The sequence below is a fragment of the Temnothorax longispinosus genome, chromosome 5 (assembly GCF_030848805.1).
Source record: "Temnothorax longispinosus isolate EJ_2023e chromosome 5, Tlon_JGU_v1, whole genome shotgun sequence".
In the NCBI taxonomy this organism is placed as follows: domain Eukaryota; kingdom Metazoa; phylum Arthropoda; class Insecta; order Hymenoptera; family Formicidae; genus Temnothorax; species Temnothorax longispinosus.
The window spans coordinates 5,816,455-5,834,378 of record NC_092362.1 but is presented as its reverse complement, the minus strand read 5'-3'; the positions used below and the strand labels follow the sequence as shown (position 1 = coordinate 5,834,378).

At 38.4% G+C, this 17,924-nt stretch overlaps 1 protein-coding gene and 1 long non-coding RNA gene across 4 annotated transcripts in view; one reads left to right on the top strand and one right to left on the bottom strand.

Moving 5' to 3' along the window:
- LOC139812693 (zwei Ig domain protein zig-8) overlaps nt 1-17,924 on the top strand; it is a 487,042-nt gene that overhangs the window by 135,673 nt on the left and 333,445 nt on the right. The window lies entirely within an intron of this gene.
- LOC139813060 (uncharacterized) lies at nt 7,130-8,114 on the bottom strand. 2 transcript variants are annotated; one of them, XR_011732021.1, is made up of 4 exons: nt 7,989-8,114; nt 7,596-7,775; nt 7,483-7,533; nt 7,130-7,404 (listed from the first exon to the last, which is right to left on the bottom strand). It is a non-coding gene; the product is annotated as an uncharacterized lncRNA (long non-coding RNA). The 2 variants fall into 2 exon arrangements; XR_011732020.1 differs by having other exon boundaries at nt 7,483-7,775.

Genomic DNA, 17,924 nt, shown 5'->3' with positions numbered 1-17,924 from the left:
TTTTTGAATTTTTAATGTCAATATGTTCAGAGTGTTCTAAAACGTTGAAATATGCATTAAAAAAAATGTCGGTATGTGTGTATGTATGTATGTATGTATGTATGTATGTATGTATGTATGTCTGTGCCAAATTTACAGAAATTTCTATAACTCCAGAACTGATCAACCAAATCTTAACCAATTATATATGAAATAGGGGTAGAAAAGACTGAAGAATATAATAGAATTAATAAAAATTGTTAATAATAAAGGGGTTACCGATTTCTGTTAAAAAAAAGTTTACCAAAATTTTTTAATTTTATTATATTCTTCAGTCTTTTCTATTTCTATTTCATATATAATTTTTTAAGGCCGGTATTCATAGTCGAGCCTTAAGATCGTCTTAGATATAGTCTTAAGGCGTCATCAGCCAATCAGAGAGCCGCGGCGTATTAGCATCTTAAGACATCATTTCCTTTATGAGGAAGCCAAGTGCAAATTTCTAATTTGCACAATTTTTACATACTGTTTTTAATTTTTAATGAGTAAAGCATAATTATTAATGTAAAATTAAAATATTTATTTGGATTTGTCTTTCAACAAGAAATCTGATCGCAATGATAACTCATACGCTGAAGAATATGATTTGGAAAAATAGATCTAAACCCTTATAGATTTCGAATAATGCGTCTATAACAATAAAAAAAAAAAAAAATATGAAGAAAAGTATATTTAAAACAATCTAATGTAAAAAATGCTGAGCCGTTATTTTTCTCTCTTATAAGTAAAATCGTATAGGTATTATTAGCAGGGTTGGCAAAAAACATGTTTTTTTTATTTTAAACAAAAAACATTGTTTTTTTTTGTTTAAAACAATGTTTTGTTTTATTTGTGTTTTAAACTAAGGTATAAAAAAAACATGTTTTAAACAAAAAAACATGTTTTAAACAAGCAAAAAAAACACGATAGCTTTGATCTATGCAAGAAGATTTAAAATAAAATATTTATTGATCTGAAAGCAGCATTCGACTCCGTGAACAGAGAAAAAATTTGGGAGGCACTGAAAAGAGAAGGGATTAGTGAACAGCTGAGAACTAGGATAGAAGATCTGTACGAAGAGACAAGAAGCGTGGTAAGAGTGAAAGGAGAAAAGGGATCATGCTTTTGCATGGTCAAAGGAGTCAGACAGGGATGCCCGCTGAGCGCTATGCTCTTCATACTACTGCTGGCAGATTTAGAGGAAACAATGAGAAGGGGGCAAGATGAAGGCGTAGTAGTAGGGAGAATAAAATTTTGGACGTTAGCATACGCAAACGATATAATAGCTATAGCAGAGGACGAAGAGGAGATGAAGAGGACGATGAAAAGACTGGAGAAATATTTCGACAGAAAAAAGCTGAGAGTGAATGTAGGGAAAACAAAGGTAATGAGATTTAGGAAGGAAGTAGGTAAAATGAAGAAAATGGAATGGAAATGGATGGGAGAAAAAATAGAGGAGGTAAAGGAATTCTGATATCTAGGCTACACATTCCAAAAGAACGGAGGACAGGAGGCGCATATAAAAGAGTAAGGAAAGCTACCATAGCAATGAAACAGATTTGGGGAATAGGAAAAAAGTTATTTGGAGGAGACTGGATAAGAAGAATTAAGTTATACGATTCAGTCGATTCACTGGTAGCAAGCATAGCTTTATATGGAGCAGAAGTGTGAGGATGGAAAGAGAGAGAGAAAATAGAAAGAATGCACGAAAGGTATATAAGGTGGACATTGGGCCTAGACTGGAGCACACCCGGATACATGATAAGGGAGGAAACCAAGAGGGACAGAATCTTACTCTCTTACTCTCAGAGTAAGTGCTGGTAAAAGGGCAATGAAATACGAGGAAAAACTGGAAAGGGGAGAGGGAAATGAGATTGCAAGACAATGCTGGAAAGAAATAAAAGGGAATGTCAGGAAGGAAAAGGCAAATTGGGAAGAAGAGAGAAGGAGCTTTTATGAAAAAAGAGGATACGCAACTGAGGAGATAGAAAGGAAAAGAGGAAATGGCTGAGGCAGTATAGAGGAGATAACAAGAAGAGACAAAGACATTCAGAGTCAAGAGAGAGATGAAAGAGTAAGAGAGTCTAGATATAACAGGTGGTACAGGGAGATAGCAGAAATCAGAAGGCCAGAATACCTAGAGAAAAAAGAGAAAGAGAAGTCCATGATCAGGATAGCGAGATTTAGGCTAGGTAATGAGATAAGAGGTGGAAGATATTGGGAACCAATAGAGAAAAGAAGCTGTAGAATATGTGGTGCAGAACCAGAGACATGGGAGCGTGTGTTAGAGCGGTGCACAAGAGGAAAGGAGGAGGAGAATAAGCCAGAAGGAATTGGCGAGAAGATCATAAGGATACTGAATAGTAAAGGAGAGAGAGATAAATGGATGGCAGAGCTGGAGAGAAGAAGAAGACAGGCTAATACAGCGGCAAGTTAGTCAGAAAGATTAGAGAATAATACAGATGATTTTTTGTTGAGGAGGATAAGCGGAAGGTATTGGATTCAAGAGAAAAGAAGAGAGCGGATTGAGGGTGAAAATGGACGAGGACAAGTCGGTGGAAACGAGGGTAAGAGAAAGAGAGGAGAAAGAAAGGAGAAAAAGAGAGGAAAGAAGAGGAAAGCGGGAGGCCAAAGAGGATCATGGAGGAAGAAAGAGCGAAAAGGATGGAGGAGAATCTCCTTATGGATACGGACGAGGACGAAGCAGATAGGAAGAAAAAGAATAAGAGAAATTTAGGATGGAAAAGAGAGATAAAAGGAGATAAAGAGAGAAGCATTAAGAGAGAGGAAGGGGAGAAGGAAGTAAGATTGTAAGAATGTAAGAATAATCTTTAATGCAGTTATTTGCAGAGTGAACGTAGAATAAGAAAGAAGGAAGGCATCAAACAAGAGGAGGGAGAGAGCCGGAAAGAAAGGGAAGAGCAACGACAGAAAGGAGAAAGTCAGAGGGGTGCGGAATTAAAGGAAGCTGAAAGAGATGACCAGAAGGGTGCCGGATGGAAGACGAAGGGAAGGGAAATGAGATGTGAGGTCGCTCAATGACCAGGTCGGGGAAAAAAGAAATAAGAAAAATTATATTATAGATATAAAATGTATACGATTAATGATTGAATGTATAATGTATATGATTTTATTTGTATAGCAGAATTTGTAAAGGTTTTTGGGAACGTTTTTACTGAAAAAAACGCCTTTTCAACCCCAGAAGGGGGGTGAAATAAAAATTAATTGATTGATATATATCTTTATATTTATATGCTACACAAATAATATAGATAAAAAACTAAATAAAGGTTTAGTTTTTGTTTTTTTTGCAATTTTTTCTAAATAATCACATGTTTTTAATTGCAGTGTTTTAAACAGTTTTAAACAGTAGTTTAAAACTGTTTAAAACAAAAATGTTTAAAACAGTGTCCACTGTTTTAAATCAGTTTTAAACAGACAGTTTTAAACAAATTGTTTAAAACATGCCAACCCTGATTATTAGAACTCCTATACGTTTAAAATACGTGCATTTATTTCGTCTGTGCTTTTCTGATGCTCGCAACGAGATATTTATATGACGTATGTTGCTCGATTATTGTGATTTGTGATCTCAATTTTTTTCGGAGCGATGGACTGCTTGTTCGTCTATTTGTGGACGATTGCGCCTATCCGTCTTCCAGACTTGCACTCGCGAAACGCGAAACTGCGAACCATGTGTGTGTGAATACGTCTGCCGGTTTCGATTGCGATCTTTCGGGAGATCAAACGCGGTTCTCCACGTCGCACGTCTCCACAATTTAATCAACGGGCGCGGATTTATCGAACGGAACGTCGAATTTAACCCCGTGTTGACCAATTTCAACGGTTTACCCTCACTACCCTCGTTACCGGGAGCCTCGGGGTACGTAGACCGGAGGCTTACGAAGCGGAGTTGCACCTACCCTTAACTGTGCCACGAAGAGTTTGCCATGCCGTTGTTACGCTCAGTATTGGGACTCGAAGGTAGAAGATATAGGGTAGGTGGCCTCGGCAAGACTGTAGGTCACCGGAAAAGCGATAGTATCGATAGTTCTAAGAAAATTCGTATTGCCGGTGTTACCTGCTCCGGAAAAATATTTCCTCACTCTTCTTACTTGTTTCGAGAAACGCTAAGAAATAAGAATTTATACCTCGACGGTATTGGCGTACTGAAAGTCCTCTGAAAGAGGATCCGAACAAGTCTACTTGAGAATGCTTATATTTATCCATGTTTATTGTAAAAAATAAAATATGTGTTGTCTTTAAAATTGTTAATATCTTTCAATGGAACAAATAAATTTTGTTTCATTGAAATATATTAACAACTTTTATTATTATTAACTCTCGTGGTGTTATTAAATGCAATTAGCATTCGTAACTAAAAAGAAGAAACTGTTTTTAAAAAAAGTATTAATGTTCGTCCGCAATAGAGTAAATTTTTTACCATTAATCGTTGGTTCTCTCAGGTAATTTCATTAGAACACACCGAACTTACGAGAGGGAGAGTTCATAAATTCCGCTTAAGTACCAACATCGCCGAGTCCCCTCCAACAGCAGCGAGATACATCTTGATCAATTAGTCGAATGATATCATCCCGTTACACGATATTTCCATTTCTTGCTTCAAAATACGATAGATCGTCATTACTTGATGATCATTCCAATGCCTGTGTGCAATCTATTCCAATACTCTATACGGATTATCGAGATTAATTACCGTTAAACTCTTCCATGATTAACAATTTAAATGGCATGACAACTTAAAAAAGATATTACTTTAGAACCACACGCTTATCGCAGTATGTGGTCATCATTGTAAAAATTTTCCAAAGCGCACACAAACCAGTGGAATGTACATTAGAGACCATAGCGGTGACATTTTTTTTATCGCTGACACTGCGCTTTTACCACCGGTAGATCGTAAAAGTGTTCGCGATGTCTTTTACGATACCACCGAAAAACTTTGTCGCCGAGTTCGTTTTTGCACGTAACAGCGTACTCTTCCTCACTTGCAATTTACGAACATACATCGGTTTCTAAAAAATTGGCACAAAGAATTTCGTTAAAAACAATTTTTCTTTACATCTTATGCAATGTAAAATTAATACTTTTTAAATTTAGTTATGCCGGGAGAGTATATTAATTTTAAGACGGAATTTAATAATACATGTGTCAAGCTATTTAAAGTTATCATTAAACATTCGTAAAAAGATCTGCAATTTACATATAAAATTATCATAAGACCAGCACTTCAACATTATTTTCACGGTTCCCAACCAAATTGATGTTCTGGGATCATTTCAAACATCTCGTCTGCATTCCGATCACGTAAAAAGCGAGCGGACATTCTAAAATCTCATCTGACGGTGTCTGTCTGAAATGCTTTGTAAAATGTGATTATCGGAGGCTGCTAAGAGAAGCGCGATAAAATATAAATGCTTAAGCCGTGAAATATTCATCGTAAAATGTATTCGCGTGTGGATAACGGGTAACGGGGAGTAGGTCTGAATTGAATTTTGCAATTCGCGAATGCGAGGACACATTTAACAGAAAAACCCGGCATGTACGGCCGGCATGCATAATGCCGCTTGCATGTCAAGACTAGCTGTAAAATTTAAATTGCCTGAGCGAGGCTGTTGTCACAGTTTTGGCGGAAGCGTCATATAGCGATCTTAAAGCCGGGAGTCTATGCTTGTTAGACTTGATCTATTTTCGAGAATGATTCAGATTATCTTAATACAGCGTTCGAAATCTACCGTTCACGTCACGTCGAGTCTTTATTATCCAGTTGGGATGTTTATCTGTCTCGTCAACTTCCAACCTTGTTTTTTTTTTATTTCCATAATGTCCCCACACAATCGGCATGTACGGCCGTATATATTGAGATGCCTTGCATGTGTTTTAATCATGTTCTTAAGTATCTTATTATTAATATCTTTAGTATTTATTATACATGGCCATTTGCCATGTTTTTGAATAAAGGACACTACAAATTGTCTTTTAAGACATCCAACTGAATTTATTATTGTTGATAGTTTAGGGACAGGTCCATGTTGGCTAATGAGCCTGGTTTTATGACACGCACCTGGTTCATCAACGGTGGGATGGCCCCAATGTCTATTTAATCCATGTAATTCAGAATATTGGTCAGGAAGCAGGTTCAATGTCTTGATATAATCATACAAAGTTCGGACAAACTTAAAGTTGTTCTCATTTATTTCTTTTAAAACCGGATTGATATAGTCTTTCCCTCCATCATATGGGTCATAGTCTTCAACTAAGGCTCCTAAAATAATTGGTTCCCAGTTTTTGATACCATCATAAATATCATTTCCTAGATCTCTCTGAATCGTTTAACGCGTGAAATAATTTTATAAATCTTTCGATCCAACTGTTTCTGGAAAAACTGTTTCTCGCGCGATAAATGTGAAAACTTAGCAAATTCTTTACTTTGTCGGTGTCAAAAAAATTAACGCGGGTCGTATACGCGTTTGACCAAACTGACATTTAATAATATACTGAAATTGAGAATTATATCGCCGGTATAAGTGAAAAGAATCTTCGGGGCGAGTAAGGTCGCATTGAATAAACTTTAACGGGGGAAAGCTTCATCGTCTCCAAACGCAAAGAAGACAAATGGGAAGGGATCGTCTCTCTGTTCCAGGCAGAGAGGTAATCTGGATGAGGTAATTCAATCGATCCTTGTTCCAAGCTGGAACCAAAGTCACTGTGAAATAAACAATGGACGATAAAATTTCAAAGAAATTAATATATTTGGAAAATAAAAGAAAATGGTATAAATGATATATTGAATGAAAATAATAGTGTCGTCCTCTCCGCGCGCGGGGATCACCCGTTCTTTTCCTCATATCTCAGGCCTGAAAAAAACGTTAAAATACGTCAATAAACGCGTAAAAAATTGTGAAACGCGCGCGATACGTAGCCCCCGGTATCATTTATATCGCACCAACTTACCCTATAGGAATTGGAACCACGGCGCCGCTCCCGCTCCTCGTCGGCTCGCTGCTGCCGCCCGCCGCTGCATCTCCTCGCGGTAGGCTCGCCGCCGCTCCTGCCTTACCCGCCATCGACGCTGTCCATCGATGTGCCGTCGACGGCGCCGCTCAACCTGCCGCTGTGCGAGACGCGCGATACGTCGATCCATTGCTTCGGATCGACGTAAGAAGGATCGCAATTGTTGCTCGATCGTCATGTCGTCGTCGGACGATGATCCGCACAACGCCGCCAGCTCGATGGGGGGACGTCTCCGTTGTGCCCGCGGCGGCGGCGGCGGCGGCGGCGGCGGCGAGCTCTCGTCCGAGCTGCAGCTCGCGACGTGGCATTCGTCGCGTGAAATGGGCCGCGGATCGGCGGAAGTTGTAGGAGCTAAATTGATAAATTCTTTGTCAAATATAGAATAACATGCTTCTATATATATTGGAGGTACTTTACTAGATAGCCCACTGGGTAGTAAGTGATGATACATTAGTACGTTGCAACGTGCCCAAATAGTGTCTGAAATCATCATAACTTGATCATACCCTAAGGCATACCAAGAGTTATATATATTTACTAACATAAATTTTCCACTGATAAAATATTTAGAAATAATTCCCATATTCTTCTTTCCAGGCGTTCATATTCCAGGAGATGAGACCATAGATTGCATATGTGACCTTATATCCTCCCATACAGTGCATACTGATATCAGTCTACAGATATATACTCATCAGATCGGATCTTCGGTAGATGCAATCCTGGGATCAGTGATGTTAGACATTGGTTAACTAATCTTGATGAAACTTCAAATGCAGATGGAAGATGTCTCTTAACCCAGTTCAATGTTTTAAAATCCGAATTGTAAACACTTGATAATATATTTCCATACTGATATTCAGAATTGATTTGAATGTGCTCTCTGGGAATAGGACATGTGGACAAGTATGGTTGTAGATATGAAGGACACTTACTTAAGGTAGATCTAAATGTATATTTCCGTTCATCACCTCGTATAGCAGATTGAAGGTGACTATCTGGAAGATCCATTTTGACTAGCAGATTGCCGTACCACGTCGTGAAAGGAAACATCTGCGTACCTTATACGGTACGCAGGTACGCAGTTGTTTTAGATTTGTAATATGTTCCCTTTTTAGGTGGTTTTTCATTTTTCTTAGCATTGAAGAGCCGTCCGTTTTAATTTCTTCTTTGCACGATGTGCAAGCCGGGAGATGGTGCGCTCGTTTGGGGGCCCCCCTTTCGTTGGAGGCCCGAAGCTTGTTTCGTAGGCTTCGCTATCAATCCGCCACTGGTTACATTTAAAAAAACTGCAAAATTTAGCATATCAGAATACAAATTTCTGAATATTCACAATGTTTCCCGCTTTACGTTTTATGATTAAATATTCAAAGTGCTGAACATTTTCATTTTAATGGCTGTCGTAATATTTTACCATTATTTACAATGCTTACAAATGTATAATGTAATACGCGGTTTAATTACTGATCGTTAGCAAAAGAAGCATTTAAAACTACAATCGTATGTCTTGTGAGTTCGCATAACATCGAGGAAGTTGTGAATCGATATTGCAATAATTCCAAAAAACGAGGAGACCTAGCAATAAATTTTTGCTAGAATTATTTTCGTTAAATAAGCATGTTTTGCATTAATATCGCGTACATTTCTGCGTTATCGCTAATTGCGTCAGGCTATTGATTAAACGTTGAAATATTTAATTATACATATATAATCACATTCGTATTAATTACTGATAAGCTATCGATACAGGAATTTATTTTCGACGATTACTGCATTGCCGTGATTGCATTACATATATTGGAGTAGCTCTTATTGCGTCCAAACAGAATCATATATTTCATCCCTTTCCAATTATATTTTATATTTTTATCCGAGGGGTAATCACGTTCTCTGATTATGGGGCTTTATTTGCAATCGAATATCCAAGGAATAATCCATGCATTTATTGTCGCGAATTCTTCAAATTTTTATGTAATGCTAATTTAAATTATCTCAGAAAGAGACGTATTATCGGGATATTCTAAAAGATCCACTTTTGCTCGCCAAAAGCCGAAGAAACTTCCGTAAAACTTGGAGTTGCCCTTAAACTTTTCACGACGTCTTTGCAATCTATTGGAATAGTGATAGTTTGGTGAGGATTTATGCAAAAGGAGATACGATTTAAGCGTATTCGCGTACGTTTTAGTACAGTTAATGTAATAATTAAACAAAAGAGACAGAAAATATAGCAACAGTAATTATTCATGTATTATGGATATTATATTGGATAATAATATGTAATAAATAAAAAGGAATAAAAATAGCGAGTAGCAACGTTTCATAATGGAAGCTTTTGTGAAATGTTTGTTGCAATGAGATTTCCACAATGTATTTAGATAAAAAAAAATAAAAGAGAAACAATAAATAGATGTTACCGTCGCGATAATAATTCCAAGGGTTTTGCTTCTCCAGCGCGCACGAGCTCTGGAAATGCTCAAATAGTTATGTAACACAAAACGAAGTTAACTCTCGAAATAAAAGCTTTAAAATCCTTAACCAGACATATATGGATACTACGATAACATAAAATTCAACGGCCGTAAGAGTGGCTCGAGAGATAGCGTCTGCTTCAGATTTTGAAGTGTTATAACAAAAAGCAATACCAATAGAATTGCTTGCAATGTACAGAAAAAGAACAAAATTTTCGATGCTTTAGGTATTTCCTAAGACAGTTTGATAATAAGCATCACGCTTCATTGACGAAAATAATCCCGGCTGGCAAAGGCTATGCTGAAAGCCATATTTTCTATTTTAATCTGAAGCCCAACATATTAGATGTTGCGTTTAAACTTTAAAATAAACTTTTATTCAAAAAGAGAAATTTGACTGCAAGGATTGTGCATTTTTGTAGTAACTGTGTTTACTTATAATATAATATAGTAATTAAATTCCTTAAAGTTTTAGAGACCTCGCAGCACCATTTCAATTTAAATATTACATTTATATTTAATTCAAAATTTTTCAAAAATACCATTACTTATAAATGTATTTCGTTTAACATTCTCTAAAAATGCTTCTTGCTTTTTGAAACACATTTCCGCGAAGCGATTTTTTTTCTTACAATTGTTACAAGTTTTATTGTACGCCGGGCATCTATTTATCGCGTCAGAATATCCGCATTTCGTGTACGAAGTTATAGACTTATTGTTAGCTGTAGAGTGTTGTCAGTCATCGACATCGGTGGGACTCTTCTGTATTCGTTCGCCATCTTCTTGCCGTGCTTTTGTCGATCTCGGGGATGAATTCTTGGATATGATGTTGTGACCGTACGGAGGTGTGATGTTCCCCACGCAACGATTAATGATGATTTTATAGTGTAAATTTATGTCACCGACACGGTCACCACTCGCGTTTTAACCCCTTAAACCGAGAAACCCTGCAATTTCCTTCATTTCCCTCACTACACGCATACCACTTTCCCTAAGTCCTTGAGTAGTGTCAGTGCACACAGTTCTAAAGAGATATGCATGTCTGTCCACATCTCTTTGAAGGACCTTAGTCACATCTAGGAGATCCTTTGTTACTTCTAAGAATTGATTTTTCAGCAATTTCTCCTCAGGGTCTTTGGTTGGCTGAGCAGTTATTGTTAGTAATTGTGGGAATGGTAGCCAATCGATTGTGTCTTTTGTGACCAATGAGGATCCAGCTGCATGAGTGTCCCTAATCAAACGGGCAGTGGAAAGGTTGTTACTTGCCTTCATCAATAACAACGACTTTTCTATGTTGGATAAGTGCAACGGCAAACAAAATACAAACATTGTGTTTGTCAGTTCCGGAGGTGGATTTTCCAAATGTTCCCAGGTGTCCATATACCATAATTTCATCGTTTGAGAAAATCCCCTTGGACGGGCTGTAGTAGTCCCTGTCAAATATTCAATCAGTGAAGTTTCTACAGTATAAAAAATATCTACTTGCTCAGTCTGGATTGGATTTGGGATATGCTGTTCAATAGGATTTTCTGATCATGTTGATATAGTGCTGATGGTGCTGGTGGATTCTTCTGGAGTTTTGAATAAAAGTTCAGAGGAGGTACTTTCAGTTGTGGTTGTGCTCTGGGTTGGGTTTGGGCGGGATTGTGTGTCTTTTGATTTTTTGGTTTCATCCTTTTTTGGTTTACCTTTGGTTGCTGCGGGTGGGTTGTATGTTGGTTTATTTCTTAGTCTGCTCCTAATGCTAAGTTCCTGATCATCGGGGATATTTGCTCTAGTGACGGATTCGCCCCAGATTTTCCCAAAGGTTTGAAAATGAACGTACACGTGTTCCCAGGTGTCTCGAAGTAAATTTACATCTCGTTGACGGTTTTGCCCCCGGTCTCGGGAAAATTGTCAAACTACCCCTATTATTCACTGATCTCATTGTAATATCGCGTAATCTTACTCGCACGACTATTTCTCGTCATTGCCGTATTGTCAACTTACCCCGACTTCACTACTTCGCGTTGTTCGATCAATTAGCATGGTTTCCCTGAATCGAGCTTCCGAGCTCTTAATCAATTTGTCAGATTTTGAATTTATTCGCGTGAATCTACTCGCTTACGTTTATCCATCGATGTAATCGCGTATTATCTCGTCAATCATCTTTCGCTTTTCCCCCCTTGCTCCGTTACCTGTGGAAAAGGAATTGTGAGGAAAATGAGGATATATTACGATATGTGTTGTCGGGTAAAAGGTTCTTTAATCTCAATGTCTCCTCTTTCATCTTATGATTACGTCTCGCCATTGAATCGGTTTGACTCGTTAAACTTAATTTCTATATTGTATCGCACGCACGCCGCTTGTCATACGTCGATCGTTGCGTTAGCTCCGCAATCATGGAGTTCAAAACCTCTTTCCCTTAATCTCTTATTTTATATTTGATTATTGTTTTATATTTGTCTCAACAACACTCGTGAATCTCTAGTCCACTTAATCTACCTATAGTCCATTAATATATTGTTCGATTATTATATATTTATATTTTCTTCGTAGTAAACACTATTTACATGGTTTTCGTCTTTTCCGAGTTTCTTTTACAATGACTCGCGCACGCACTATAATCGCTCCGCGACTGTCTCCGCGTCCCTCAACGCTGCCAACACCATGCGTGTTCTCGCCTTGTCCGTCTCGTCTGCCGAACTGCCCCGTCGCTTTTTCCTGACGCCGTCTTTGGGCTGCTTCGGATCTCCGCGCACCTTTGGTCTCTTCAGCATCGGCTGCGCCAACACCCTGTAGTCCGTGATAGTTGGCAATTGTCGTTGCTGCGACTGCTGCTCGTGCTCGAGTGCTGCCGTCGGCTGCAATGTGAGACCTTGCTTTTGCGCGAGTTGTTTTCACCCTCTCTGCTTTTATTCGGTTTCTCGCCAAGTGTTGTCTTCTACTACCGACTGCGTCATGTAACGATAGGTGTTGGGAATGACAAGAGACACGTTTACACTATAGTGTCTCAGACAGAACTGCTGACACCGGTCTTTATTTTTCAGCCCGATAGTGCGTGGGGATAGGAGCTCAGGTCCGCACGCACTAGGGGTTCTCACCATGTACATTTCCTTACAAATATTAAACAATTAAACTAGCTAGTAAAATATCCATTATGCGCTACTGCGTCGTCGTGGTTGTGGCGCGCATCTGAAAACAGCGCGAATAGAATGGGACTTTGCCCGCGTCGCGGCATTCTATCGGGCGAGTTGATTTTCATCCGGGGTAACATCACGAGAGACAATAAAAGGTTAAAGCTCTCGCAACAACAAACAATTACAATATAGGCAAATGAGAGCCAAAACGCCGGTAGCAAGGCGACAAATCTAACAGTATTTAAACACTTATATAACGAACAATTAAACATTTTGGCCCTTCGCTTTGAACCATCCTCAGTGATGAAATAAAAAAAAAAAAAAAAAAAAAAATTACATGCAATCAAGTCGTCGTCAAACAATAAAAGATCGCCAATCCAGTCATGCCGTCAATTCCGCAGAGTCCGCATTGCCATAAATCCTTCGAGTACATCGTCTCAATTCGTTGAACATCGGAACGATGCAATTTCCCGGGGCGACTGTTGCCTTAATCAAACACCCCACTAGACCACACTACCACCCTTAAAAAAAGGGGGAAGACCTTAATAGATCTCACTAATAAACGATCAGGCACTAAGTGTCTAAGTAAGGTATCACACGTAGCAGTCTTGGCTACGTGTGGACCAAGTGTGGGCATGAAAGCCAATTTAATTTAATTTAATTTAATTTTGAGACCGTTTAGGCGGCTCAGGTGGATTTGAACCACGAACCTGCTTCTTCCGCAGGTTATAAGCCTGACGCTTTAGCGCTAGACCACTGCCCCCCCTGAAGATGGTGGTACGTTACCCGGAGCCGGGTCAGAACTTTTACAAAATCTGACTAATCACGAGAAACATTAGTCTCTTCCTAAAAATTAAGTTTTTGGATTAAGTGCGCACGTGAAATCTCCGCAACGTTGTTTATGCAAAACTGTAGTCTGGCTTTGTCGCAATTAGCTAATTATCTCTTCGCAAATGTTTATGCTAAACGTAAGCTCAGAGTGAGTCGCGACATTAAGTCATGACCTATCTTCACGGCCAAGTGTGAAAAGCGAAGCTTATCCAGATTATTTTCAGTAGTAGCCTATCTGATGGACCGGCCGAGCAACGTTATGGGAGAATAAAATTTTTCCCGCTGAAAAAGTCACTGTGCGAATAAAATCTGGATTTCCCGCTAGAATAAATGTTTTGTTTAAGATTGGATCTTGTGTGCTGTAGAAAGAATAACTACAAACGAAAGTCCAATGGCAAATATTTGTTCAAAGTATTACGATGGTTTGTGTAACGGATAACAACGGACGTGTAGATAATGGGTCCTCGTAGAATCGATGTTAGGTGTTTCCAGTTCTTTTATTCAAACTTTCCATTTTGTTACTTTGCGCTTTGATTTAAATAACGTAGTTATTGATAAAGATATACGATTTATATAAATCTTGTCTCTTCTTTCTCCGTATCTGCGACGAAAAACTTATTAACATCTCTGGCTCGTCTCGATCGCGCACGTAAATGCATTGTCATTTGTCAAAATTACGGAAATGTCGCAACTAACGCAGTGTCGATAATTACAAAGGATAATTTTTACATCTCTCATCCAGCTATACAAAATATTATCTTGAATGACGCGCTATTCGGATTTTTTCTTGTTATTTTAAATCCTCGTTTTTTATTAGTGAAATAAATGGTAATAGTAGATTTAAAGAATCTTACGAAGTTAAGATTGAAACAATGACAGACATTTTATACGAAGGAGATAAGGATCCCCGTGAAGCAGCCGTGAACTTTGCACCGTGAGAGGAGCTCGCTTTGCTTAACGAGTTCCCGCGCTTCGAGACATGAAGGATGTACTTCGTGCCTCGTCCTCAATTTCGTCGGCGTCGGCGTCGGCGTCTGCGTTGGCTTGTTCCAGTGGCAGTGTCTGCAGAATCTGCTTTTTTTTGCACTGCCTCTTGATATGTTGTTTGTCGTGTCACCCAAGTTTTATACGCCGAATAATTTCTGTGTGCTAGCAACTCTTTGTGTGCTTCTATCACGTTCATTATGATTTCCTTTCCGGGCAGCTCGCCTTTTCTTATATAAAATTCGAATGCCTGAGATAGCACTTTATTCTCCTCTACTGTGTATTCTGTTTTTTTATTGTATGCCGGAAGACCTTGTGCTTCAGACTCATCCTCGCCGGAAAGTCTCGGTACGCGACGTTATTTGGCTGCATAAAGAAGCTCCCGGGATGTATCATTCGCGCTAGTCTAGTCGTTTAATTTAATAACGGCGGTCTGACACTATACGTGACCGGATTTCTATTCAATAAGTTGTAGGAGAAAAGGTAAAGTTCTCGCGCGAACTCGACTTTCAGCGCCGCGTTCGTCTTTTTATTAATCTAGGAATACGAGTTTAATCCTCCTAAAATGGTAAATTTTCAGGATATATTATCAAATATTACCAAACACGTGGCAGCCTTTGAAGTATACGTCTGATAATAAAAATGATTGAACGATTCGATAAAAACTTTTTTTTTTTTCATTTATTAACATATTGCAAACAGAAGTAAAATATATCTTACAGTGGTAATTCTCATTACAACTTTTTAATTAAGTTTACGTTAAAACGCATGAGACGTATGAATCTTTTTGTGTTGAAATATGAGATAATTTGAGATAATAGAAGAAAAGCGCGAATCTCTTTCTCGTAATTTCTTTTCCTGCTCAATTTATTATATAATAAGCAACTAAATGCACGTAACAAATAAAATTAACAATATACTTTTTAATGTGCATCGAATTATTATGTTATTTGTTTGTGAGTGTATCAAATTATGTATAATTAATTAGACGAGATACATATATTTTTAGTGTACATTTAAGAGTCTGAAAATGGAAAATGAGATATTTAAAAAGCATAAATCTTTCTCCATCACTTTCCCTTATATTTCTGTCCATGCATTGTACAGATCTTCTCGTGGTCTTTTTATTACAAGCATTCAGTGACCTTAACACCGAGAAAAGCTTTGAACCCTCGGGAGAGAACGGCCCCGTCGCGGCAAAAAGACATGTGGTCACGTTATTTTGCAGATCTTCGCGCAAACTTTTTTTTTCCTCTGAATCAACTGCGCCGAAGAACGCAGAAAGGGATGGGGCGCAGCTGGTGCTCAGGGGCGAAGAGAATTTGAATAAAACCTACGAGGAATAGGGTTTTACCTTATCCCATTCCCCTTTCGCGTCGGAAAGAATGCAAGTTCTGCGCTTGGGAACTCGTAAAAAGCCACGCACAGTCTCTCGACATCTCGACATCGGCGAACCGAGCGCGGTCAATCCATAATCTCCTCTTTCTTCCTTTCCCCTCCATTTCGCATTTGCTTTCGGTCGCGACCGCGAATCGACCGCCTCGAACATTTGCGAAACGGTCCCTGCGTTCGCGCGAATATACTGGAAGATACTATCCCGCCGCCGCACTGTCGCGGAATATTCTCTTCGTTCCCGTCGCCTCGTATCATTTAGAATCGTTAAGAGCCATTTCGCCGATGGCATTATTCCCCGCCATTACGCGAATATGGAGTGTAACACGCCTACCGAGAGATTACGCGTTTTACTTGAGACAAAGGGATAGGATTGAAACGGCGGATGCTACGAGCGAAGCCGTTACGCCTTCGAACCGAGGCGAGGTTTAATGCAACCGGCAATGCTTTCGCGAGGGAAGCGTTTAACAGCATTTATATGCGCTGACATAACCGACGAGCTTTCTGCAGAGCGTTATAGTAATTATATATACATTTGTATATTACGTGTTCATACTTAAATAGATCACAGCTTCCGCGAATATTCTGTGAACATAATCTTGATTTTATTTCTTTTTATTTTTTGTATATAAAGATCATTTTTTTCAAAATTTATTTTTCATGCATTTGCATGTTTCATGTTCATCAATTATTTTATTATAATTTATTAAAAACTCTTGTATACTTCATGCACCGACGCGGCGCTAAGTATCCTTTGAACGCAATGAAATGACGATAATTCGTTGCACCATGAAATCGAGTTTCTCGAGGAAATAACTGGTTCTGTGAACTTGGCACACTATACCTAAAATCTAAAAGTTTTTTAGAGTTCTGACTTTCTTTTGAATAGTTCTAGAGTTCTAGATACGCATTTTAAATAGTTCCGATGATTAATTACAAAAAAATCGAATTTGAAATATAGTGCGCTAAGTTCACGCAGCGCACTAAATCGTGAAAATTAATTATTTGCTCTATTTCTTTGTCTTATAGGTGGTATTAATTGTTGAGATTTACAAGAAATTTTTTTATTGTTTTGTTTTGTTCACTGTTTATTAGTTCTGTTACAAAGCGACTGCTTGTCGCTTTGTTTAATTTCGCCTTGTCATGCGGTGATCTCGTTTTTTTTGTCATACTTTTCTAAGTTTTCTTTTCTCCGCGATTTTGGATTTTACATTTACTGAGCAGTGCATTACTTTTTTAGTGACTTGATTTACAGGAGTTGATTCCTAGGCTGCTTTTTGAACTGCATTATTTGTCTATTGCCGTCTCTATATATCTTCATTTGTTTTGAGATATATTTTACAAGTTATTTTCCCGCATCTAAGAGTTCTCTAAATAGTTTCCACGTTTTAATATATCTATAAATATTGAAAATAATTATGGATTTATATCGAAAAATATATGAAAAAGTCCCCGAAAATTAAAATAGAAATTTCTGAAAATCTCAGAAATTGGATCAGAATTTTAATTTATTTTCAATTTAAGGGGGAATATTAATTTTTCGAGAAATTAATCGAATTTCTCTTCTTCTTCAGCGGCACCACAGCTCAATATTGAACCTACTCCTGAAGATCGGCCTTTATCAAAATCCGAGGTCTCCCTTCTGGTTTTTTTAACAATAATTTTTTTTTTACGGGCCTAGCGCCTAACTCCCAACCTGGAGGATCAGTTCTCAAATATAGAGGGGTGCTCAAGAGATACGAGACACACTCTCGGTGGGTTGTTATTAACCTTTTCGAGAGGTGGCGATCATATAAAACCGACGATTTTTGGTCGGATTTGAACTCGGATCTTCGGCTCGTTAGACCAGCGCACATCTTTCTGCGCTACGATAGCGCTAACGTTTTAATGAGTAGACCGCAAGAAAAAAAGGTGAAATTCGGGAATTTTTATCTTGAAAACTATTAATTTGATTCGATCCGGGTTTTTTTATTTAAAAGTATCTACATTGAGGCACGTTCACAAATTTTTTTAAGGGAATTAATTCCCTCGGAGCGCTGTTCTCGTGGCCGGCGTAAAATGTGTTTTTCGCGGACAC